Here is a 12377-nt window from a genome sequence, read left to right as displayed (position 1 = left end):
TAACAAATATATTTAATTTAGAAGGCATTATCTGCCCCAGAAAAGTCTGATGTAAGGTCAACCTTTCCTCCCTCTCTCACCCCTGTTAATACCCAGCTCCCTTCCTATGCCATGTTTGTTGTGCTCCCAAGGAAGACCCCTTCTCCCCACTTCTCCATTTGTCCCAGACTCTGGCAAGGTTAATTGTTGACATGAGAGTATTGTCCAGAGGCACAGTGATCATTGAACTCAGTGACAGATCTGATTAAGAAAGAGGAAGACAACTCTTTCTGAGTTGTGTGGCCTGTGGGCAGGGTCCACAATGCAATAATGGAAAGGGAAATGGGTTTGGAGCCAATCAGACCTGGGTTAGAATCCTGGTTTACACAGACAAGTCTTTTAAACTTGAATGTCAGTTTTCTCATCTTTAAAATGCACCTCATAACACCCACCACAAGGAACTTCTAGATAAACTAAATAAAAGGGTCAATCTTCCTTACCTCTCCTGCTTAGTTTCATCCCTTCTATCTTCCCAGGCCCTCTTTCATCCCGTATCTGACACATAGACAAAACAATTAGTAGCTGTTAACTGAATGAATTAGTGTGAGTATGCTAATAAATAGATCATGTTTGTAAAATGTGTATAGTGAAATCCCCTTTGTGACCAGCCCAAATTCTTGCTGTGCATAGAGATTTCCTTAGGCTCCAGAATTCCCCAGATGGACAGCAAGAGGGATACAGGTAAGATGAATGCTACTGTTGTTTTTTATGTGCATCAGTGTATATATTACACATCAAGTAGATTTGTGCATAGGGTAGATTTATACAAATTTTCTATTTCTAGGAAAGAGTTTCTCACATTATACTCTTCTGTGCTTACTTTTTAAAAATGCCTTAAATAGTGTGACCTCTGCCAACCTCTCCATCTCATTTCCTGCCATCTTGCCTCCCTTCTGGTACTCCAACACCTTCTAAATTATATTTTACATAATTCAAAAGTATTGCTACCTTCTCAGTGCCTCTGCATAAGTCATTTCTTCATTAGATTCATCTTTCCCTCAATCCCTCCATCCACTATCTATTAACTAATCCTTTACTCAATGGTTACTTCTGGGAAGACTTTCCTAAAATCACCTCCTCCCTTTTCATGGTTCTTTGGACTTTTCCTTTCTTGCCTACCATATTTATATAATCTTACTGCCTGCTAGTTTGTTGCTGTCTTCCCTTCTAAATTCTCATCCTCATGAGAGCAGAGTCAACATCTTTTCTGTGCTCTTCTGTGCCCCTACAGTACTCCACATTTCCTGGCACATAGTAAGTACTTTAAAAATATGTGTTGAAGGAATGAATGAAGAGATAAAGGAACTTCTCATATTCACATTTTTTTCTCCTCTTAAGGTAATGCTCCTATCAGTAAGAAATGGTTTGGTATATTTCCCACAGGGTCATTTTATATATTTGGAGAACTTGAAGATGACTATTTCTATCTTAGGCTTTGGTGTCTAATATTGTTAGACAATTACTCATAATAAAATACAACCAAACTTCCAGTGGGCAAATAGAAGAATTATAGGAAGAAACACCCTTTTTAAACAGGCAAGTTCCTTGAGTCATTCACTTCTAATGATCAGCAGAAGCAATTTTTTTTTATTGGCCCCAATTTTATTACATCTACCCATGATTTTTCAATAAGGATCCAACTATATACCTGTGATTTCCTTCTTAGAATCTTTATGATGTTGTAGACGCAGGTATACTCCTTCAGTAAGTATAAAATGATTCGTAATATAACATCACAGAATGTTTGACAAAGAAAATAAAAGGTAACTAGAGTTCAGTTGCTTAACTGGTGTTACTAGGTTACTATTCAGTAAACTTCCCACTAATCTTGAGCCTCTGATGTTTTCAATTCTATTTAACGAGGATTGGAGCTACCTTGATGTGTCTAGCCCTATAATTTATTAAGAGTCTGGCCATAAAGGTGGTTATTCATAATAACAGGAGGCTGAGTATGTTTTTTTTAAAACCCTACAGCTAGAGAAATGGACCAAATTATCAGGAAGGACAGTGATAGGAAACTTTGACTGACTTATTTTGATAATTTTTTTTCTTAGTATCTGACTGCATGCAATTTTTCACAAGACTTACCTACCAACATAAATTGGTAATTTGCTGCCTATTCATGGTATTAACATTTTTGACCTGTTAGACACATGTATTTTGCCTCTAAATGTTTTTGTTTTGTTTTAATTTTTTTTTTAACGTTTATTTATTTTTGAGAAGAGAGAGAGCATGAGCGGGAGAGGAGAGAGAAAGAGGGAGACACAGAATCTGAAACAGGCTCCAGGCTCTGAGCTGTCAGCACAGAGCCCGACAGGGGGCTTGAACTCACGGACCGCGAGATCATGACCTGAGCCAAAGCCGGACGCTTAACCGACTGAGCCACCCAGGCACCCCTTGCCTCTAAATGTTTTTTAACACAGGTGGAAGAAAATTAAATGGTATGTTTTTCAATTGTTCAAGTTTGTGTAATGGCAACATAGCTTTCCCAGAAATGTAAGAATCACCCACAGACTATCATAAAACATAAATATTAAGTGATGTAAATGGAACATAAGAAATAGCTATGGACTTTGATCTTCATTTAGGCCTCATAGAGCTGTCAAAAAAAAAAAAAACAAGAGAAACTCTTAGTAAATAAGAAGAGTCATTTATTTATTCAGGCAGGAAATCCTATGTATGTTTTAAGCAGCTAATATGTGTCGGGGATAGCACTGGGAGAAAGGGGGGGCATGGAATTAAAACTGTGGAAATATAAAGTTCACAAGGTGCTGAACTCTGGGAGTCAGACCCCTAAATTAAATACTTATAGTAATGTTGGGCAAGTGCTTTCATACATAAGCAAAGGACTAAGAGAATACAATGGGAAATTCTAATGCTTCCTGGAGGAGTTCAGAGGGGCTTCAGAAAGCAGGTAGCATTGAATAGGTGGATGCATATTTCTCCACCAAAATCTCCATAGGGTATTGAGGCAATCCACTGCACTGCTGAGCTGAAAGGTTTTGAAAGAAAATAAAACACATCAGAGGACAGATTGCTATTATAAATTACCTTGAGGTAAGCCCTTTTCAGTGGACCTTAGGTTCCTACAACTAACTCCGAGATAATATTAACAACCACAGCAATTACTAGTGGTATTACTAACATCCATTCACGATCTGTTATTAAAAATTATCATTTGGGGCACCTAGGTGGCTCAGCCAGTTAAAAGTCTGACTCTTGATTTCGGCTCAGGTCATCATCTCACAGTTCGTGGGATCAGGCCCCATGTAGGACTTAATGCTGACAGCACAGAACCTGCTTGGGATTCTCTCTCTTCTCTCTGTCCCTCCCCTGCTTTCTCTCTCTGTCTCTCTCTGTCTCTGTCTCTCTTTCTCAAAAATAAATAAACATTAAACATAAAAAAATAAAAAAATAACCTTTAAAAATTATCATTTACTAAATATTAAGAATCTATAGCATTTAATGTTAGGTACCAATCTCATTTAATTTCTATAGCCAAGTGATGAAAATATTATCCCCATTCTACAGATGAAGACTTTGAGATGAAGGGAGGTTAATTGTCTTAAGGTTATACCGTCAGGAGTAGTGGAATGAAGATTCAAAGTAGTCTGACTTCAAGGTGTATGTTTCTACTTCTTACTTCAAGTCCAGGGAAGTATTCGAGAAATAAATTAAGGTTTTAAAGGCACGAGACCGATAAGATGACAGGTTTTCTTCAGTTAACAGTGAAAATATATGATTCACTGAGGCAAGAGGCAGAAGCAGAATGTACCTGGAAGTGGTAAACATGGTTCTTTATCCTGGAAAACTTCAAACATCAAAAACAACAACAGAAAAAGCATAATATAATGAAACAAGTGCATGCATTCACCACCTGCCTTCAACAATTACCAACATTTTGCCAATTCTTTTTTCATCTTCACCTAACTCTTTTTTTACTTGAGTATCTAAATGCAAATCCAGATAGCAAATTTTTTTTTCTCTTTTAAATACTTCAATATGTGTCTCTATCTGATAAGGATATTTTCCTTCTATTACCATCATAGATATATTTGAAAGCATTATTTTCTTTAAATACAAAATATGATACCACTGAATATTTTCAAACTTAAAATGTAGCCTCTATAAGAACAAAATAACAAAAAAAACTTTAGCTCTACTATTTAGATATATAAAGTCATGTTGACATCATTAATCAAATCACATGCAATTGAAGTAATTCTGAATCTGTGCTTGCTTCGGCAGCACATATACTGAAGTAATTCTGAATGATCAACTTTTTATCATTTAGGCACACATAACAGAATCTATAGGTGTAAGAAAGCAGAAATCCTTCATTGGCTCAAGATGAATGAGGACATGTATTGAATAATGATATACAACTTAAAAATGTGTCTTATGAAAATACATGGGACAGAATTTAAAAGTCCTGCTCTTTACATCTATTAGACAAGAAGAAAATGTACAAACACAAAGAAATTAGTGCCAGAAAACAGATATGAGTACTCATTCAGCTATATATAATAAAAAGAACCAAAGAGCTAGCATGAATTTAATTAGACGTTTATCCTAGTCAATACCTATATCAAGTATACATGTGTCATTTTCATAAGCAAGTCGCTTTTCCTCTTTCAAAATCATTCAGCTATAATGCTTATTTCACATTCACCCTCAGCCCAGCTGTCTAGACCAAAGTGTCAAGTCATTATGTTAAGCAAGAAGCCAGGCTCTAATAAATACAATAGAATCATGATAAAAATGATCCTTAGTTAAATGATTTACTGGCCCAACCATTTAACTAAGCACAAAGAAAGTTAAGCATAAAATACAACTTTGCCAGAATACACAATAGAGCCTTCATAAGAGATATTGAGGCTGGGTCTACAAAAATTTAGCCAAACTGGGCTGGAAAGAAAGCAAAAATTTAAAGCAATAACAAAACAACAACAACAACAAAACCCACGTCTCATTAGCCATAGCTTGCCAGTAACTCCACTAGCAGCTAGAATCCCTAGCATTTTCCTCCACTGATCTTGAGGCCAACTTTTCAAACAGCCCTATTCCTGAAAGGCCCCAGTGAAAGTCAACTCCTACAGACATGCTGACTCAGTTAAGAAAGGCCAGCCAAGCACCACTGAGAGCTCACCTGGTTGAAGGATCCATGAGCTGGTCAGTTCACTTCTGATGTGAGAGAAAGAACAGTTCATTTCTTCTCTAATTAGATACTAGCAAACTAAATGAGTAGATTCATAGAAGTAGGCTATCATTTTGCCACCTGGATGAGAAAACGAGAGATGCCAGAGATATGATTCTTCAGCAAATTGGCTACAGCTGCCAAATTGCAGATTTGGACAGCCCAAGACAGCAACTATATAACAGAATATCTGTGTTAGACCTAAAATTTTCCTGAAACATGTTTTTATATATCTTATGTTGCAATCATCAGGTATGTTGGGGTATATGCTAAGAAGTGCCCATTAGCTATTACTTGGTCTTTCTAACTGGATTGCCCTAGTGATAGAGCACTGAAAAGAGTGATTCATTTAAGGTTCATAGCTTGACTTTTTGTGCCTCAGTTTATTCATCTGTAAAATGAATGAGATAGACTAATATCTGTCTAGAAGTACCTTCTATGGGCGCGTGGGTGACTCAGTCAGTTAAGCATCTGACTCTTGATTTCAGCTCGGGTCATGATCTTATAGTTCATGAGTTCGAGCCCCATGTCAGACTTGCACTGCTGACAGTGCAGAGCCTGCTTGGGATTCTGTCTTTCTGTCCCTCTCCCCAACTCTCTCAATATAAACAAACAAATTTTAAATAAATAAATAAATTAAATAAATAAATAAATAAATAAATAAATAAATAAAGTAGCTTCTAGTATTGAGCTGAACATAACATAAATAAGAAAATGCATTTTAAGTTAAAAATGCAAAGTATAATTTTTATCGTGGATGATTTTCCTCTTTAAGCTATTTTTTGTTCTTGTTTTCTTTGTGTTTTGTACCTACCTTTGTAGTACAAGAATGCTTAATATTTTACACACAAAAGAAAATTGGTCAGATGTAATGGTAAAAACAGAATCAGATGTTAATCTACAAAAGTACTTAACTCTTTGAGGTCAACTATATTCTGAGTAACAACCTCAAAGAACATGTAAGTAATGAACAAAATGAACTGTGATTTCAAGAAATAGATCATTTGCAACCTTCTTGGGTCTAGTATTTGTAAACTTCTTTTTGGACTTCAGGAAAAGGATGCAGCAAAAGAAATTGTTTTTGTACGTATCACATGTTGATTTTAGGCTCCACTGAAGAATATGATTAGAGTTTGGCTCACAAATTGTTGACAGAAAAATTGTTTTAATATTTTATTTGGTAATTTTTATTAGTGAAAAGTATGAAGGTAAGGAAGATTAATGTCCTTTCTGTGTTTTATATATCCCTCCCTATTCTGTCCTTGTATATATATATCAGGGAAGGATGTGGGATAAACAGGAGGAAAGCTTTATTTAAAAAGGACTATTTTTTCTGGCCAATTTTCAATCTCATCTAAATTCCTAAGAAAAGAAGATGTCTTCTGTGGAACTGCTACTTTGTAGACAGTTTCTGCTGTGATTTCAGAACAGCATAGTGATTTAGGGTGTTTACTCTGAAATCAAAGTTACTGAGTTGCTGTTTCTGCTCCACCACTTACTAGGTATTTGACAGAGAACAAATTATTTAACTGTTCAGTTTTTGCGATCTGGTCCATAGAATGGGAATAATGTGGAATAGTTATGAAGGTTCAATGAATTAATACATAAAGTGCTTAGGACAGAGTAATTGCTCAGTAAGTTTTGCTTATTACTTTCAGATATATCGCACATTAAAAAAAAAACCTTTATTTGGCATGGCAAGTACTTTAATCTTCTTTGCTATGTTTGAAAACAAAAGATGCTTAAAGTAAAAAGAGAAAGAAAAAAAAAAAGAATTCTACTAGCTGCAGAAGAAACCAGATTTTAAATCTTACTTAGAATTGAAAAGGAAGACTCCTGATAAGAGAAGACCTAGTCATGCCAGAAGAAAAAATTGACCATGAAACTTTTTCTTTCATGCTCATGAAACTTGAACTATTGCTAACAGAGGCCACCTTGGGAAAGCAGGACCCTGCAGGCATTGGTGTAGATGCAGTCCTTTTGGAGAACAGCCCAGGGATACAAATCAAAACTAGCCAGCTTTCATTCTCTGTAACTTAGTGAGCAATTCTTGGGAACCTAAGTTCTAATAAATTAGTCAGGAAGGGAATAATCTCTATCATATTCATAAAAATGGTCATTGTAATACTATGTATAATCATAAAAAAGTAAGAAATGACCTAAATATCCCATGAGAGAATGTCTTATTGATGAAATATTGCATCATTAATAAACTTGTACATATAACTTTAGCAGTATAAAAAATAAAGCTTAATATTAAGAGAAATGGGGGCTTAAAAGTGTATATACCGTATTACTGTAACTGTGCAACACATATTTATAGGTATTTTATGTGATTATATAATTACAGGCAATAAGGGAATTGGGAGAAAACAACTGGGTTTTGTCTGGAGCAATCAAGAGTAAAATTTCTTTGAATTGTTCTATATTGGTGTTTAAAGAATAATACAAAATTAAAACACAAACACATATGAAATATAATGCTAAAACTAATCAAGGAATTTATGTTTTAACAAACTGATAGTTTATAGATGGATTTCATTAATTCTTGGAGGATTTTTTACTGCCTTTCTGCTGGTATTAACACTATTCGTAAAACAATGTGCATTTAATTTGTGTGATAGGATACCTATGTTATGACTTGGCAGGTTTGAAGTGAGAAAATATTTTGTTAATTGTTCAACAGTTAATAACTATAAAGATTGGGAGGCAGAGTAGAAACGAAGATTATTAAACACCTACTATGCAATATGTAAGTTTTAAAAAATTTGACTTTTCATTGGAAATACTACAAGAAAATTATGATTAATAATACCAAAGTACAAAAATTTATCCAATACCACTCTGGTCAGGCTGAATGCTAGCCGCTAGGAATTTCATAAAACCACAAATGTACACTGAAAAGAGTATGTGTTCAGTCATAAATGGATCCTGAATTCCCTCACTGCTGACTTACTTCAGCAACAGATTTCAGCCTTATTCTCAGAAACATGACCTGGCAAAGCACACCTGAGCTGGGTAGACCCAAGGATTGGACAAGCCATCTCATGGCAGAAACCAGCAAAAGACCAACATGAGACCAAGTGACTCCTCCTCCCAATATCAAGGAAATAACCAGACACCATCTTGGGAAGGAAGAAAAGAAAGAGAGAAGCCACCATAATAAGGACTCAAACTTAGAACTCATAGGAATATTTACCTCAAAAAGAGACCTGAAATCTAAACAGACTATAAACTAGAGGAGGCAGAGAAACCATTAGCTGACAATACTTATCTCTTTCCTTGCCACCCAGAGGAGTACAGTGGGGGTGAGGTGTTTATAGGAACATTAGATAGGTGATAGAAAATAGGACAAATTCTCTTTGTTTAAGCTGCATATGAATACCTTTGTACATTGTAGGGTGGTCCTAAAGCAGAAAATACATTTTACTATTCTACTTCTCCCACATTAGAAATTAGGACATTTGGTTATACAAGAAATGACACTGAATGAATAAATCATAAGAGTTGAATGGAGCAAAGAAGTGTCCTAATTCATCATCCTGATTTAAGGTAGACTCACATAATTCAGCCCAGAAACCTTTAGCATGGGGACCTGAAGCATTTATAGTGGGATTTGCTCTTGGTCTTTTGTGGTGAGGAGGCAGAACAGTCAGTCACTCTCCACCAAGCCTATCCTTTCCTTTCTTTCCTTTCATTTTGACTTGCAGGCAATTATTATTATTATTATTATTATTATTATTATTATTATTTTTACTATTAATAAATTTCTGCCCTTCCTCTCTCCACTCCTCATAGGAGGGACTGATATCATCCTGGGTCTGAAGTGCCAAGAGGTGCAAGCAGTTACTAGAACTTAGTGACAGAGGGCAGAGACGGAGAGACCATGTGGAAAAGGCTGTTGGCAAGAGCTTGGCCTACAGTAGACAGATGCAGCCTACCCACAGTGAACTCATCCTTGAGCTCCATAACTGGCATCAGAGGATAAGGGAGTCTATTAATGCAGGTCAGACTCTTGGAGAAATGGCAGGGTAGAGCCTGGATCTGAAGAAGCAAATAAACAAGATACAAAAATAATTGGGATTGATCCCTCAACTTCAGGGTGATGGCTACCGCTAATCCATAGGCACCTCTCTATGTAAATTGGAAAAATGTAAGTTGTAATGGATGTTGGACTCAGATTTATTAGTACACATAACTGTGCTTTTGTGAGAATTATAAAAAGACTATCCTTCTTCCAGGAAATATAGCCCAATGCCAGAGTGCAAAGCTTGGAAAGCAGATAGTGGGCTGGATTCCAGTCCCCATTGACCCCCCTTGGCTGAGAAATCTAACCAAGAATACCAGGAGTCAACCCTAATTGATGTGAGCCAACTTAAGTAAAGACATCTCCTTGTCAGAGCTATTGGTTCAGTGGTGGGTGCAGAGCCTAGCCCAAGCCAATCTGCATCTGACTATCCCCTGATTATAGCCAGTGGTTCAAGGGTAGGCACATGTCTTGATAGAAATGAAGTTCAGGACTTTAAGTCTGTGACTGCTCAAGAAGTTCTTTCCCCTACCCCAGAAATAAATGAGGAAGCATGTGGCCCTGGGAGATTATAAACCATAATGGAAGCCAGCCTAAAATGAGCTTGATGCCTAGAGAGAGAAAAATGGAGAAAATCATCCAGAACTCTCATAATATCACAGCGTCAGAGTCAGATTATGCCTGAAATCTGTACTTTTCAATTGCATTAGTTAATAAATCTTTAGTTTTTAAGCTAGATAGAATTGGGTTTTCTTTTGCTTGCAAACAGAAATTTATAGTTCTTCTTGCCCTCCCATTCGGACAATGCAGGTTTATTCAACTTCTTCATTTCCCAACCATTTGGAACCAGGAAAAAAAAAAAAAATCTATTCAACCCAAACTGCATCTTCAGCTCAAACCAGATTGATTTTCTTTTTTTTTTCAATATATGAAATTTATTGTCAAATTGGTTTCCATACATCACCCAGTGCTCATCCCAAAAGGTGCCCTCCTCAATACCCATCACCCACCCTTCCCTCCCTCCCACCCCCATCAACCCTCAGTTCTCAGTTTTTAAGAGTCTCTTATGTTTTGGCTCTCTCCCACTCTAACCTCTTTTTTTTTTTCCTTCCCCTCCCCCATGGGTTTCTGTTAAGTTTCTCAGGATCCACATAAGAGTGAAAACATATAAAATATGGAACGCTTCACGAATTTGCGTGTCATCCTTGCGCAGGGGCCATGCTAATCTTCTCTGTATCGTTCCAATTTTAGTATATGTGCTGCCGAAGCGAGCACAAACCAGATTGATTTTCAACCATTCCTATATCTCTGCCCTTATTCTTATTTACTTAAAAGTGCCTGCAAAATTCTTTTGTACATCCCAAGTCATGTTTTCTTTCTGACACAATCCTTAGCATAATTGCTATTGAAATGTCTTTTATATCATCTATTGTAACAATTATATATGCATTTGTACACATTGCCTCCTCTGATACCTACCCAATGTATCTTTTTCATACCCACAGTTGGATTTTCTTTTGGTTTTTGCATATTTTGCATTTAGCTTTCTTGCACACAAGTGTGAAGCTACAATAGCTTATTAGAGATACTGCCAAAAGAAGAAATAAAAAACAAAACTGAAGTATAGCAACTCAAGAATTGGTCAGTTTTAACTATCAAGAGCTATAGTACAAAAATAGATTAAAATGTGGCAGCCCTAATCTCTGTAGTGATCAGAGCTTGTCTGACTCCTTACAACAACCTTTTAACCAGCTTCCCTATACATGATCTTGACTTCACCTGCATACCACCCTCAAGAAGTTAACAATTACCTTCCTGATTGGAGAGGAACTGGCATATAATAAAGCTTCAGTAGACATTGGTACGGTTCTTGCTTTACAGAATTGTGTTCAGGGATTTCTGCTTTCCTTACTTTCTCTTCCATGCCTTACAGTTTACTTTCCAGCATCTTCTTAACACAAGTGTTTTTTCTACCTGTGTCCTTTCTACATTTCCCTCCTCTACCTGAAATGTTTTTTCAGCCTGTCTTCCATAAACTTCCCAGCTTTACTTGGGCAATTCCTATTCAGGTTTAAGTCTTTCTTTTTTTTTTTTTTTTTTTAACATTTATTCATTTTTGAGAGACAGAGACAGAGTGCAAGTGAGGGTGGGGCAGAGAGAGGGAGACACAGAATCCAAAGCAGGCTCCAGGCTCTGAGCTCTCAGCACAGAGCCCAATTTGGGGTTCGCATTCACAAACTGTGAGATCATGACCTGAGCTGAAATCAAGAGTCGGATGCTTAACCGATTGAGCCACCCAGGCACCTCTTAAGTCTTTCTCACCTGTCACCCACTCCAGGAAAGCTTCCCCTTTCACTCTTCTGGAAGTTGCTCTTCCTTTGTGATCTCTTTTTTGTTCTGCCCCTTTAATCTGCCATGCATATGTATTTATACATGGACTTGCCTGTTAGATTGAGCTGCATGACAACGGGGACCATTTCTTACTTCATTTTGTATCTCTATGACCATCAGAGAGAAAGAGCCAGGCTCTAAAGGGAATCCACATACAAAAGAACGTTTTTATCTCCTTAACAGTTAAGAAACCAACAACATAAGAATCTCATAAATATGGCTGAGTCAATTCAGAAAATTTTTGCATTCAAGTTAGACATTGAGTTGCTGTTAATTATGAAATGAGTAGGATTGACAATTTGAAAGTCAAACAAAATTTTCAATTAACATCTAAAACTGTAAGTAGCATTTTCGTTTTTCTAGATACCATCATAAACAGTTTTTTCCAATAGCTCACTAATCATATTCCAAATACTTTGGGCTACTGCTATGATGGTACCTTCAAAAAGAACCAACAGAGACAAAAAAAAAAAAAAAAAAAAAAAACCAAAACAACTATTGCAAAGCATACTTTAAAAATATGTCATAGAAAAATTGTTGGTGAAAAGAGGTTAATTCCAAATTCCGAGGGGCTTTATTCCAAGCTGCTTGGCTCTCATCTTCGTTCAGCAGGAACGAAGGGAATTTAAAAGTGCAATTAAAAGGCATTCTGATTTTTCTTAGGATGAAGTCTTTGTAATTGAAACCTGTCAAGAAACTCTCTCTTCCTTTTTAATTTTTTTT

General features: G+C 36.4%; 1 non-coding gene across 1 annotated transcript; it reads right to left on the bottom strand.

Annotated features, from left to right (window-relative positions):
• Positions 1-10431: 10431 nt before the first annotated feature.
• Positions 10432-10538, bottom strand: LOC128777946 (U6 spliceosomal RNA). Its single transcript, XR_008423236.1, has one exon. It is a non-coding gene; the product is annotated as a U6 spliceosomal RNA (small nuclear RNA).
• Between the last annotated feature and the right edge of the window lie 1839 nt (positions 10539-12377).

This window comes from Panthera pardus, unplaced genomic scaffold, assembly GCF_024362965.1.
Source record: "Panthera pardus isolate Hobbes unplaced genomic scaffold, ASM2436296v1 HiC_scaffold_17, whole genome shotgun sequence".
Classification (NCBI taxonomy): Eukaryota; Metazoa; Chordata; class Mammalia; order Carnivora; family Felidae; genus Panthera; species Panthera pardus.
The sequence above is the reverse complement of the archived record's forward strand: the minus strand, read 5'-3'. Positions and strand labels throughout refer to the sequence as shown.